At 41.0% G+C, this 15181-nt stretch overlaps 1 long non-coding RNA gene across 1 annotated transcript; it reads right to left on the bottom strand.

Annotated features, from left to right (window-relative positions):
- Nucleotides 1–2203: 2203 nt before the first annotated feature.
- Nucleotides 2204–10274, bottom strand: LOC121038267 (uncharacterized). The gene is made up of 2 exons (XR_005794274.1): nucleotides 10126–10274; nucleotides 2204–3144 (listed from the first exon to the last, which is right to left on the bottom strand). It is a non-coding gene; the product is annotated as an uncharacterized LOC121038267 (long non-coding RNA).
- Between the last annotated feature and the right edge of the window lie 4907 nt (nucleotides 10275–15181).

Below are 15181 nucleotides of genomic sequence, written 5' to 3'. Positions count from 1 at the left end.
TCTCAAAACAGAACAGAGTCAAGTCCTTCTATTATTATTATTTTTTAAAGTTTATTTATTTATTCTAAGAGAGGGGGGAGGGGCAGAGAGAGAGAAGGAGAGAGAGAATCCCAAGCAGGCTCCACCATCAGTCCAGACCCTGATGTGGGGCTCGAACTCATGCACCATGAGCCAAAATCAAGAGTTAGATGCTTAACCAACTGAGCCACCCAGGCGCCCCCAGAATCAAGTTCTTTTAAAAATGCAGAATCTGCACCCTGCATTTGTGCCAAATGGCCAAAATGGTGCAGACCTTCACCCTGCTCCCCGTTCTGTCCTCACAGAGCTCAACCGTTAGCAACGCAAATCTAAACCAAAGATTCTCGTTGGAGAAAGGTGAGTCCTGGGAATGTCAAATGATTTGCCCAGGGTACTTCTAAGGACACAGCAAGAACCCTTCAGTCCAAGAAGGACTGTCTAATGCATGGTAGCGGCAAGACAACTCATACCCTCTCCCACAGCACACCCAACGTATCCTACCTCCCAATTCAGAGATGTACCTTGTGCTGGGCTTCCCTCAGCACGGTTAAACAAGACAGAACCGTAACAACAGAGTTCCCTCTTCAGATTGTGATTCGATCGTCTCTCAGAGTCTGACGTGTTAGCGGGCATTCAATAACTGTGTTCATGAATGAGTCAATGAATTTCATACAACAGTATTGCAAATGTTCCCTCTTTTCAGACCTTTATTCCATCCACAGCACTGATATCTGAGTGTCAGTCTCCACTACAAGCTGACTGGTTTCCAAATCAGCTGATTTTTCTGCCTCGCTTTGCGATATATCCGCGTTCAGAGCATCCCAGTGTTGACCAAGGTACTGTTTCTGATGTCACCTGCACTCTTAATGGAAATGTATGTAAGGCAGGGAACGCCAGAAACCCCCACGTGAGTTTACGGAACTCTGATGAGAAGAGCTTGGCCACCACCACCATTTCAGATTGTTCCTATGACGGGGGAGAGGGGCAGTGAGAAAGAACAATCAATGGTTCCCGCGGTGTGGCCCACGTGAAGGGAGCTGTGTACAGCTGCCAATGGAGGCTGAGACCACAGTTTGCTTCCTCGTCACCACGCACGGATGATGGCCTCCCCTCTGTTGCTGTGCCGGCCCTGTCTGGAGTCTCCTCTGTGGGCTCCACGGGGCCCCAGCCCAGTAAGTCAGGCCTACTCTTCTCTGGAATGCCCATCTCTAAGTGATGCATTTTGTGGAGGTGCCATTTTTAACAGCTGCATCTTAGCCAGATGATCCCAAGAGTGGTTGTACAAGGTGACGATGCTGGCTTATGCACCCCAGCACGGTGGCTCCCTCTCTCCTGAGCAGGGGGGCACGGTCTCATCCTGCTGGGATGAGAGTTAAGACTGAAAATGGGGGCACCTGGCTGGCTCAGTCAATTAAGCATCGGACTCTTGACTTTGGCTCGGGTCATGATCTCACGGTTCATGGGATTGAGCCCCATTCCGGGCTCTGTGCTGACGGCATAGAACCTGCTTGGGATTCTCTCTCTCCCTCTCTCTCTACCCCTTCCTTGCTCACTCTCTCTTTCTCTCTCTCTCTCAAAATAAGTAAATAAACTTAAAAAAATAAAATAAAATCATTTTTTTAAAAGCTAAAAATGGATCATCTTCAAAGAAAGCAGGGAAGGTAAGAACCACAAGTGGTGTGAATTTTGTTTAGCAACAAGGGTGTCGTTGGTAAAGTCATTGCGAGCGGTTACGTTTGGAGGAGTGCAGTAGGAAATCGGATGACAATGAGCTGAGGTCTTAGAAAAAGCCTACAGACTTCAATTCTCATCATTCTCTCTGTAATGCTTTTCCCAGCTTCTTCAAACCAACGCAGTATATCATTCCTGGCCCCCACATGAAGCAGTTCCAATTTTTTTTATAGTATTCTTTATAGTATTTTATAGTCACATTTGCCTTAGATTAAAGCATGGCTCCTCTCTCTTTCTATATCATAAGCTCTTTGAAGACAGAAAGTAGCATCTCTCACACATTCTTTTATTCACCCCCTAACACACACACACACACACACACACACACACACACACACATCCCTATGCACAACAACTGCTTAGGCCAGTCTTGCCCATAGTAGTTTTTAATAACTGTTAGGGAATGCGAATTGAATTAATATATAACACCTCAAAAATCTGACTCACATTTTTGCAAATAAATATTCTGTTCCACTGATTTATTGCCAGATTATGTGGTGATAACAGCAGCTCTGTTCTTAATCATTTGATTTATTTCCATCTCAGTGTCATGTTTTCACCTCAAAATAAAACTTAACTTGAGTAAATCTTCACCAGACATTAATCATATGCCTATTAAGGATACCTCTGAGGCTTGGATATGCCTGACATGTCTCTCAGAGCCCAAGGCTTGGGTTAGTTTGCACTTGGAATGTCAAGTGAATTTTAATATGCTTGGAAATAAGGGCTACGGCTATAATGTGAAGATTCATCACACGTCTCAGCTTCACGTGATGCTTATCAAGGCAGATGGGGCCCTCGTAGGTGCACCTCTCTTGGGTACCAATGTTCCAAGATCCACTCCTCAACTTTTCAGACGATGATTTTACCAAAATACTGAAAGCCAACCAGTCTTTGGATGCTTGGCTTAACAGAGAGTAGCGTGTCAGCAAAATGGCAAGTCACCAATTTAGAAAGCTGAGTATCCAGGACTCAGACATCCAAGATACTGAACCAGCACGCTTTCTTCTTCACATTGTAGTATAGCTCAATAATTTTTCCATGACCCGCGCAGAATTTATCATCCTGGCATGGAACCGGGAGGGAGGGAGGAAAACCTAGCAGCGAGCGCTCCCTGAGATTGGAATGTGCGGTATTTCCGTCGGCAGACTGAAAAGATGGGCTGGTGTCTGGTCAGCTGGTGGAGCCACTCTCCGCTGGACGGTGTTGAGTGAGGCATCCTGCACCCCCGTTCATGAAGCCTGTCCGTTTGTTCTCTCTGGAGATGCGTTCAGACCAGTGCGATGCAGAGAACAACCTCAACGTCGGCCAAGACTACACCTTGAACTCTTGAGTGTAGGACCCCGTTATGTGTTATTTTCAAAATGTGAGGCTCTTTGTTTCTCTTCTTGTTCCCTATAGGAGTTAAAAAATTTCGTAAAAGAATAATTAGAAATTACATATTAACTAGCACATAATATATAAAGATATAATTGGCGATAATCTAAAGGTGAGGCGGATGAAGCCGTAGAGGGGAAGATTCTTTTTTTTACTATTAAAGATAAGTTGGTATCAATGCAAACGAGATTGCTATAAATTGAATATATTACTTGTAATCCCCAGAGCAACTACTGAAAACAAACTTAAGATATACAATCAAGGAAACGAGGAGGGAATCAAAAGGGTATGGCATTAAAAAATTAATTCAACACAAAAGGCCATATGGAGAAATTGAAGAACATAAAAGATATAAGACATACAGGGGCACCTGGGTGGCTCGGTCGGTTAAGCGTCCGACTTCGGCTCAGGTCATGATCTCACGGTCCGTGAGTTCGAGCCCCGTGTCGGGCTCTGTGCTGACCGCTCAGAGCCTGGAGCCTGTTTCAGATTCTGTGTCTCCCTCTCTCTCTGCCCCTCCCCTGTTCATGCTCTGTCTCTCTCTGTTTCAAAAAAATAAATAAACATTAAAAAAAATTAAAAAAAAAAGATCTAAGACATACAGAAAACAAACCACAGGGGCGCCTGGGCGGTTCAGTCAGTTAAGCGTCCTACTCTTGATTTCAGCTCAGGTCATGATCTCACTGTTCGTGGGATCGAGCCCCACATCAGGCTCTGTGCTGACAGCATGGAGCCTGCTTGGGATTCTCTCTCTCTCTCTCTCTCTCTGCCCCTCACCCACACTCTCTCTCTCTCTCTAGCTCTCTCTCAAAATAAATAAACTTAAAAAAGAAAAAGAAAACAAACCACACAATGTCAGAATTAAGTCCTTCCTTATCAATAACTCCTTTAAATGTAAATGATTTAAACTCTGCAGTTAGAAGAAAGATATTGGCAGGATGGATAAAAAATCATAATCCATATTTATGCCATCTAATAGAGATTTACTTTAGATCCAAAGACACAAACAGGTTAAAAGTCAAAAGATGGGGAACTTTTTCCCATGCAAATAGTACTATTTTTTACCATGTAAACAGAAACCAAAAGGCAGCTGAGGTAGCTGTACGTAATATCAGACAAAATAGAATTTTAATCAAAAACTGTGGGGAAAAGTGACAAAGAACATTATACATTGATAATGTTAAATATATACACCTCAATCGGCATGGCCCCAAAATACATGAAGGAAACACTGACAGAATTGATAGGAGAAATAGATAACTCTAAAATAACTGTAGAAGACTTTAATACCCCACGTCAATAAATGTATAGAACATCTAAATAGAAGGTCAATAAGGCTATTGAATACTTAAACACTATAAATCAATAATATGTAACAGTTTTAAAACAGCCCATCAGCAGGATAAACATTCTTTTCCAGTGCACATGGAATGTTCTCCAGGATAAACCACATACTAACCCACAAAACAAATCTCAATAAGTTTTTAAAGATTGCAGTCATACAAAGTATGTTCTCCAACCACAATGGAATAAGCCTAGAAATCAATAACTATAGGAAAACTGGAAATTTCACAATATGTAGATATTTAACAACACACTCCTAAATAATCAATAGCTCAAAGACGAAATCACAAAGGAAATAAGAACATAGTTAGAGATGATTGAAAATGAAAACACCACATAAACACCATGGGATGCAGAAAAAGAAGTGCTCACAGGCAAAAATTATAGCTGTAAACCTACACATTAAAAGGAAGAAGAAGTTATGGACTACAAGATCAACACATGAATATAAGTTGTCTTTCTACATATGTGCAGTGAACAATCCAAAAAGAAAATTAAGAAAGTAATTTTATTTACAGTATCATCAAAAAGAAGAAAATACCTAGGAATAAATTTAACCAAAAAAAATGCAAACCTTATACACTGAAAAACTACTGAAAGAAATTGAAGAAAATCTAAATAAATGGAAAGACAGCTCATGTTCATGAGTTGAAAGAATAAATATTGTTAAAATGGCAATACTCCCCAAAATAGATCTGCAGATTCAATACAATCTCTATTAAAACCCCAATGACATTTTTTTTGTAAAAATGGAAAAGCTGATCCTAAAATTCATACAAGATTATGAGGAACCCAAATAATCAAAAGAATCTTGAGAAAAGAACAACACTGGACTTCTCACACTTCCCGTTTTCAAAACTTATTACATACCAATAAAAATCAAAACAGTGTGGAATTGACATATGAATAAACATATAGATCCGTGGGATAGAATTGAGAGTCCAAAAATAAAAACATACATCTATGATCAACTGGTTTTAAACAAGAGTGCAAAGACTATTCAATGGGAAAAGAATAGTCTTTTCCACAAATAGTGATGAGACAACTGGATATCCACATACCAAAGAATAAAATGGGACCTATGTCACATCATATATAAAAATTAACTCAAAATGGACCAAAGATCTAAATATAAGAGTTAAAATCATGACAGTCTTAGGAGAAAGCCTCAAGGTAACTCTTCACAACCTTGGATTTGGCAATGGTTTTTTAGATAGAATACCAAAAGTGCAAGCAATAAATGACAAAATAGATAAATTGGACTTCACTAAAATTAAAAACTGTTTTGTATCAACTGATTCTTTGAAAAATTATCAGAGAAGATGGGGCTCCCAGTGGCTCAGTCAGTTGAGCATCCAACTCTCGATTTTGGCTCACATCACGAGCCCAGAGTCATGGGATCGAGCCCCACATGGAGCTCCATGCTGAGCATGGAACCTGCTTAAGATTCCCTCTCTTCCTCTCTCTCTCTTTCTCTCTCTCTCTCTCCCTCCTTCTGCCCCTCTCCCCCACTCATGTGTTCTCTATCTCAAAAAGTAAAATAAAATAAAATAAAATAATTTTTTAAAATTTATCAAAGAAAACAATTTAGGTGACACAAAAAAACTGTAACACTTCACGAAGTGAACTAAGATTCTCCCTCTCCTTCTCTTTCTCTCTCTCTCTCCCTCCTTCTGCCCCTCTCCCCCACTCATGTTTTCTCTCTCTATCTCAAAAAGTAAAATTAAATTAAATTAAATTAAATTAAATTAACATTTTTTTTAATTTATCAAAGAAAACAATTTAGGTGACACAAAAAACTGTAACACTTCACGAAGTGAACTAAGATTCTCCCTCTCCTTCTCTTTCTCTCTCTCTCCCTCCTTCTGCCCCTCTCCCCCACTCATGTGTTCTCTCTCTATCTCAAAAAATAAAATAAAATAAAATATTTTTTAAAATTTATCAAAGAACACAATTTAGGTGACACAAAAAACTGTAACGCTTCACAAAAGTGAACAGTCTCCTTTTGGAGAACTGTAAATGGGGTGAAGGCAGAAAGCTTTTATGGGATAAAGATTAAAGAACAAGAAAGAGGAAAATAGAAAAATTTGATTAGCTGGGGCCACAGAGTCAACTTTGTTTGGGGTGAGAAGTAACAAGGAAATGAGTATAAAGTCCAGAGTTGACTTGGTGTTTGGGGATTGACTGGATGTACAGAAAATTGTGCTGAGTGGAAAAAGCCAAGTTTGACAGATTACATACTATATGATTCTATTTATACAACATTCTTGAAATGCAAAATAATAGGAATGGAGGGCAAATTCATGACTGCCAGGAATTAAGGAGGGAGTGGATAGAAATGGGTATGGGTATTAAAGGAGATTAAAGATTAAAGGAGATTCTTTCGTGAGAGAAATGTTCTTGATCAATGTCAATCTCCTGGTTTTGATTTTGAACTGTAAATTTGCAAGATGTTGCCCCTGGGAAGAATTGGGCAAAAGATACATAGGGTCTCTCTATAGTCTTTCTTACAATTGCAAATTAATTCACAATTACCTAAAAACCAAAAGTTTGATTTAACACAGCAGCCTTCCCCAGCATGAGCTGTTGGGTCTGACCAAGGCACATGCTTTCCAGGTTTCTTATGCCTGAGCCCCACCACACTACTTGTCATCCCCTGACCACAGGATCTTTCAAAATCATCTCATCCAAAAGCTTTTCAATCTGCCTATGGAGTCCCAAGAAATTTTGAAGTTGCAGGATAATCAACCAGCTTGGGTGGTCCAGAGAAGAAGGTGTACCAATACATCTCTACTTTAATACAGAGCAAATCCACTTTTGTCTATGATAAATACTGGGATTCCACTCATTTCATTATTTTTTAACTTTTATTTTAGAGAGGAGGGGGGGAGAGAGAGAGAGAGAGAGAAAGAGAGAGAGAGAGAGAGAGAGAGAGAGAGAGAGAGAGAGAGAATCTCAAGCAGACTCCATACTCAGTGTGAGTCCTACACCAACCAGGCTCGATCCCAGAACCCTGGGATCATGACCTGAGCCAAAATCTAGAGTCTGACACTCAATGAACTGAGCCACCCAAGTACCCCTCCACTCATTTTAAATAGGGTTCTACCAAAAAACAAATAACCCAGTGAAGAAATGGGCAGAAAGCATGAATAGACACTTCTCTAAAGAAGACATCCAGATGGCCAACAGGCACATGAAAAGATGCTCAACGTCGCTCCTCATCAAGGAAATACAAATCAAAACCACACTCAGATATCACCTCACGCCAGTCAGAGTGGCTAAAATGAACAAATCAGGAGATTATAGATGCTGGAGAGGATGTGGAGAAACGGGAACCCTCTTGCACTGTTGGTGGGAATGCAAACTGGTGCAGCCACTCTGGAAAACAGTGTGGAGGTTCCTCAGAAAATTAAAAATAGACCTACCCTATGACCCAGCAATAGCACTGCTAGGAATTGACCCAAGGGATCCAGGAGTGCTGATGCATAGGGGCACTTGTACCCCAATGTTTATAGCAGCACTCTCAACAATAGCCAAATTATGGAAAGAACCTAAATGTCCATCAACTGATGAATGGATCAAGAAATTGTGGTTTATATACACAGTGGAGTACTACGTGGCAATGAGAAAGAACAAAATATGGCCCTTTGTAGAACATGGATGGAACTGGAGAGTGTGATGCCAAGCGAAATAAGCCATACAGAGAAAGACAGATACCATATGTTTTCACTCTTATGTGGATCCTGAGAAACTTAACAGAAACCCATGGGGGAGGGGAAGGGAAAAAAAAAAAGAGGTTAGAGTGGGAGAGAGCCAAAGTGTAAGAGACTCTTAAAAACTGAGAACAAACTAAGGGTTGATGGGGGTGGAAGGGTGGGGAGGGTAGGTGATGGGTAGTGAGAAGGGCATTTTTTGGGATGAGCACTGGGTGTTGTATGGAAACCAATTTTACAATAAATTTCGTATATTGAAAAAAATAAAAAATAAAGTGGTGTTATCAGGGGTAAAAACAAACAAACAAACAAACAAACAAATAAATAAATAAATAGGGTTCTACTGCATTATAATATTGGAAAGTTGCTCATCTGATAAAATCAGAGGCTTGTTTTGACTTCAGAACATCTTTGAGATGTGGCCAGCCCTTATTTTCTTGGCTTCAACCAAGCCATTGTTAAAGCTGAGTTCAAATCCCATTAGCTTTGGGAAGTCACTTAACTGCACTCAGTGCCACTTCTTCGTCCCTGAAAGGAAGGTGACAATCATATCGTCACAATAGGGCTGTTCTAAGCTTTAAATGAGATGAAGCATTTAAAGCACTTAGCCCAGTGCCTTCTGCAAAGTAGGACTCATTGCATAATAGCTAATTTTAGAATTTCTACCTCTCAACAACCTTTTATTCTCTACAATTCTAATAGGAAGTTCCTGCTTGATAAGGAGACAAAAATCTATCACTTGACAACACAGGATGGGGCCAACTTACCCGTTTCCTTGATGTCTTTTCACATGACCTACTTTTAGGTGCTGCTCACACATCACTAGATGTTCTCTGCTTTTCCATTGTTTCTCGATATGACCATGCCAATATCACATGGGCTGGCTACCTCACCTTTCTCATTGTGCAGCCTCTCAGCACTAATGTAACTCAGACAGCCCTATAGTTACAGCCACATGGCCTGTTGACTGAGAGTGGGAATGTTTGTGACAGTCCTCAAGCCTGTTTCACACAACTTACTGTCAACACATATCTATCCAGTTATTTAAGCCATTGGGATTTGGGAGACCGTGAGTCTCAAATGGTGGCAACAGTTGCATTGGAAAACAAGTCCCACTCCACGTCATGTGGCCTCAGTCACACGTCTCCCTGTCCCACCCCACTCTCTAGAGATCTTGCGTTGTTTGCTTGTCACACAAACAATGCTGCTTCTTGACCCAGGCTTCTACCCAATAACGCCATCTCAGACCACGGTCTTCACACACTCTCCTTTCTTGTTGGCCAATGAACTAATTATTCAACATTCAGTTTGCCAGGCCACTTCCTTCTCAAAGTCTTCCCCAGACCCCCAGGCTAGGTTAGGGGCCTCATCTCTGTACAACCATTCTATCTGTTCTTACTGTAAATTATCTTTGAGGACTCTGATGAATGATGCCTCTTGTTCCCTACTTGATCCTGAACCCACTGAGAATAAGGCCAAGTGACATTTTTATCACTAATACAGCTGCTGTTGGAGGGCAAAGCAAGTCAGTTTCGCAATACCAAACCCCAAATCTTGGTAAACTCACTCACCATCCGTGGCGCTGATGGGCACCCAACAGACTTTCCTGCAGGTAGCTTAAATGGGGAGGAAGGATCTGAGATCCACTGGCTAGGTTTCTCCTCTCAAATTCACCATTGGCTAAATCACCACCTCTCCTGGAAGAAGTGAGTGAGGGATCTGGGACAGATGCTTTACACTGCTAAGACTCTCTTTACACACATGGGCACATCAGGAAATGGGAGAAGTGTGAGGGAAGGCCCCTCTCCGCTCTCCTCCAGCACTTAGCAAAATGGGTACATTCTCATCTCACTGAACTATAAGCTACTTAAAGATGGTGTACCCATTGTCCAGAGTGGTACACACACAGGGAAGTTGCTCTCTAAAGATATCTTGAGCTTACCAAAGCCGGATTCACTCCCTTGAGATTAGTCTCCATCCCTCGACTCAACAGATACCAACTGACTGGGGCTCCTCTGGGCAAACCCACCCAAGGATAGAAGGCTCTTCGGCTTAATAGATCCCCTCTTGGAGGGGCTTGTGCCCACTGTTTCTCTGGGGGAAAAAAAAAAAGAAAAAAATATATATATATGAATTAAAATATCTGGTGATAAATGACATTAATCATGATTGTAGGGTCAACAAATAATGTCAAAATGGGATTCTATATGCATGAAAATGCCAATGGCCATTGAGATATTACTTATTTTAATCCACTCAGACAGAAAAATAAACATCATTTAATCCAATGTCTATAAATGTGTTCATTGTTCTCCATATCAATGGGAAAAATAATCAGATTTCCTCTTACAGTTACAATAAGATAAAATATCTACGTGAAAGATAGAACCACAAGTTCAAGAAAAGCTTAATGTTAAATGTTAAAGCTCAAATACACCATAAAGGAAAAGATAAAACAGTATTTGTAGAAATGGGAAAAATTAATTTTTGGCAAATTAGATTACATTAAATTAGCACAGAATTTTAGAATCATGAATTGACCTCAATATTTAATGATGACATTAATAAATTTCCTTTGCAATATTCTGCATTCAAGGATGGAAAAAAATACTGATTACGACACTATGTGGGGCCAAGACCACATCGAGACCATACGTATCAATGTGCTTCTCAGCCATGTCTCCTTCTCATGCCAAGATTCTGGATGTTAAGGGTCCTTCTTTTTCTACTCATTAACCACCTTCTAAGGCTCCAGGGGGAAAGCTAGGAACCAATTCAGGTACTTAGGCTCTGGGTCTAGCTCCCTTTGAACTACTGTGAGAAGCAGCAAGGAATACAAATGAGGAACCCACAGTGTCCACTGTCAGAGAAAACCCAGATTTTAAATATTCATTTAGAAATTTGTTGGTTTTAGGTTTTCTTATTTAGTTATATGATCCAGTGTGGGTTCATCCTTTTTCATAGTACAAGGTAGAAATGGAAGTTTATTTATTTGCATATGGATATTCAGTTGCTCTGGTAACATTTGTTGGAAAGTCTATCCTTTCTCCACTGAAGTGCCTTGGCACTTTGACAAGACAACTGTTCTATATTTGGGGTCTATTTCTGGGCTTTTGCTAAGAAGAGAGATTTCTAATCCCATTGATTTTTATGTTTACGCTTATGCCACTCCCACCCTGACTTGGTCACTCTACAGTTAAGTCTTTAATTCAGGTACTGTAAGTCTCCAAATTTGTGTTCCTTCACAAAATTATTTTGGCCGCTCTTTGCATTTCCATGTAAGTTTTAGAATCAGATAGTCATGAGTTTACTCTGATTTCTTCTCCTAACTCAACTTATTTTGTTTCCGAGCCCTTCCTTCTGTATGCAGTTTCATTGAGGGCTAAGATGTTCATTGAGGGCTAAGACATCAGTCATGTGATTGATGTCAAGGAGATGATGAACTCTGAGGCCATGTGTCACCATCCAAGATGCCGTGAGCACAGTATTTCTCTTTTAAATGCCCCGTATTAAAAATCCAATTCACCCAGCACGTATTGAGTATCTATTCTATGTCGGGCGTTTTGCATCTTCTATTTTCTCTGATCCTCAGAACCACCTTGAGCAGCTAGCACGCTGGCATTGCTCGCTCAAAGGCCACGCTACAAACCCACCCGCAGTATGTCTGTGTGGGTACAGAGCTGGCCCCATTAGCAGACTTTATATACACAATGGAATACTACTCAGCGATGAAAAAGAATGAAATCTTGCCATTTGCAACAACATGAATGGAACTGGAGGGTATTATGCTAAGTGAAATTAGAGAAAGACAAATACCATGTTTTCACTCATATGTGGAATTTGAGAAACTTAACAGAAGACCATGGGGGAAGGGAAGGGGGAAAAAAAAAAAACAGTGACAAACAGAGAGGGAGGGAGGCAAACCATAAGAGACTCTTAAATACAGAGAACAAACCGAGAGTTGATCGGGGTAGGTATTGGGGGTGGCGGGGAAAATGGGTGATGGGCATCGAGGAGGGCACTCGGGATGAGCACTGGGTGTTGTACAGAAGTGAGGAATCATGGGAATCTACTCCCAAAGCCAAGACTCCACTGCATACACTGTATGTTAACTAACTTGACAATAAATTATTAAAAAAAAAAAAAAGAGTGGAAGTGAATTTGTTCAGAGCCAGTGATCGGCTGTCGGTTGCAATCCTCATGCCCCACAGCGAGAGTCAGGCTTCCCTCTGTGGTTGTGTTCTAGAGCCTGCTGGCAGGTCATAATCACCTAGGAACCCCAAAAAACAACTACAAAACAAAAACAAAACAAACAGAAAAGCCCCACAGTTTCCTGGGCTCGAGACCAAATCTATTAACTCTTGCGTTTCGGAGGATAGTGTCTAGGACCCTATATTTTAAAGCCCATCAAGCCCTTTAGAAACGACTGTTCTGACCACCAGAGGGAACAACTCTCCTCAGCGTTTCTCCATCACCTACAAACTTGTTTCCTGGTATTCTAATCCTTTCTTATGCCAAGACAGCAAATTTTAGACACAACTCTCTGCCCCAGATCTCTGAGGATCATGGATTCAACGTTCAAATTAAAAAAAAAAAAAAAAAAAAAAAGTAGTCATCCAGTTCTCGCCATAGTTGTTATTGTTGTTGTTGTTGTGTGTTTTTTATTACAAATTGACGTGACCATGAAATTCAATTTCTGACTCTAATCAAGATCTGGTACTAAAGGGAAAAAGCTATTATAAAGGGCATTAAGTCAACCAAAACTGCTGAAATACGGATGGTAAATCAGATAAAAGTAAATGCACACTTACTTAGTTGATAATTGTACTGTGGTTATATAAGAAAAAAAAACCTCTTCTTAGAAAATACGCATTTTAATATTTACAGCAAATGAGTCATGTCTGTAACTTGCCATTAAATGGTTCAGAAAAATAAATGTGTAAGTTTGTGTTTGTGTGTGTGTGTGTGTGTGTGTGTGTGTGCATTTGCAAATAGAGACAAAGCACAAGCAAATAATGATAAAGCAAATGGGATAAAATATTAGCTAAAGGTGAAGCTACCTATAAAGTTGTTTACATTAGTTTTGTTTCTGCAACTTTTTGTAAACATGAAATTATTTCCCAACAAAACTTAAAGAAAACAAGGTTTCATTATATGTTGATTTTTAAACAATCTTTTGCATCACTCAGGCTCTTCACTGAATAAACTCAGAATCCCTGCGACTTTTCTGCATCCTAAAGGAACTGTTTAGGGACCCACGGATCCCTGTGCCATGTGCTGTATACATAGAACGGTGTGAGGTGACTAAGCAACTCAAGGCACCTTGCACCTCCTCTATTTAAAGACTAGTCAGATTTTCCTTTTTAAAACCTATTTAAATAGAAACCAACTGCTTGGTGCACCTCACTTTTGTTTTCTTCTTATTTTCAAATCCTTTAAAATCCTGAGAGAGGATTGATTTACGGAGAAGCACAGCCCGCGGTATTTATCAAGCCACTACTACGTGGAGGAGACATTTAGGCGCTGGGAATGGAATGTAGCGATGCTACTACTTCATGGGGAACGGGTGCAGTTTGGTGCCTGCCAGATGCGACAGACCTGCCGGAGGAACAGGAAAGCGAGCGCATGTCACACACACACACACACACACACCCTGCGGCAGTAACCTCCACAAGGCTGGGAGAACCAGTGCTCTGATTTCATCTACCAAAGAATCCTGAGCACCCTGGTAACTCAGAAAGCAGCTTTGGGCCGGTGTAGAGAGATCTGCAGCTAAAACCAGGAAACTGGCTGGAGGACCATCATTTATTTCCTGGGCACTGAGCGTGAGCCAGGTTCTGGGCTGAACCCTCCCCACTGGTTGGTCTCACTGAGCCCCTTCCACGATGCAATAGGCATCATGACACGCGTGGACACTAAGTCACAAAACTTCTGCATGGCGGAGGCGGGGTTCCAGCTTATATCCCTCTCACCTCTACAGCCATGGCTTGGGTTTATTTTTAAGAGTCCCCCTAATATTTCACCAGGAATATTTAACTTCTAAAACCCAAAAGTTAAGCAGTATCCTTCTCCTCCTCCCAAGTGAAGCAAGGACCTTAGAATGCAAATTCACCTCACGATTCTCGCACACCATGTTCTATCACACGCGATATTTTTTGTCGCATCTTGTCTTTGTTTTAAACCTCCCCAGTTAGGCCTCATTTGTTCGGCTTACCTTAAAAATAAAACCGTCTGTTATTTCACCAACAAAAATGAGTTTATTCAAGAACAGCAGAGAATCGCAATCTGGAACCCGCAAGCCACAGCAAAACCAGGGGCAAGTCCAACAAAGGAGAGGGACATTATTTTAACAGGGAAGAAGGAGAGGGTTGGGAAGGCTTGTTCGGAAAGAAAATCCCTTAGGGTGATGACCGTTTCTCATTGGCCGAGTCACTGGGGTAGTTGATTCGTTGTAGGAGTTGCGGTGTACGTGTTCCCCTGTTGGGACCTATAATTGGCGATTCTTTCCCGTTGACTATTCTCTTGGAGTCTGTAACTGACCATTCTTCCCATCGTTGATATTAGGTGATATGGCTCCCCCTTCTAGGCTCCTCCTTTTGGCCTCCCAGCTCCATTTTAGAGAGGGTTCCGTTTATTGTGCCCAAAGTCGTATTTAGTCAGGCTCTATTTCTGGACTTTATTCCGTCCTACCAGTTTGGATGGTGATTTTCATGCCCATACAACACTGACTCGGTTACTGTGTTTAAATCAATTACTGTCAAGTCTTCCAACTTGGTTCTTTCTTTCAAAACTGTTCCAGCTCTTCCAGGTCCTTTACATGCGCATGTTAAAGTCAGCTTGCCAATGTCTACAACAAAGCTTGATGGCACTTCTGTTGGGATTGTATTGAAATTTCACATCAGTTAGGGAGAACTGATCTCCGTCTCCCTCTCCATGACCATGGTGACTCATTAATTTCATTAATTTTGTCTTCTTTCATTTGTCTTTGCAGTGGTGTT

The sequence above is a fragment of the Herpailurus yagouaroundi genome, unplaced genomic scaffold, assembly GCF_014898765.1.
Source record: "Herpailurus yagouaroundi ecotype Mexico unplaced genomic scaffold, PumYag 165, whole genome shotgun sequence".
Classification (NCBI taxonomy): domain Eukaryota; kingdom Metazoa; phylum Chordata; class Mammalia; order Carnivora; family Felidae; genus Herpailurus; species Herpailurus yagouaroundi.
Note: the sequence above shows the minus strand (reverse complement) of the source record. Positions and strands in the feature narration are given on the sequence as shown.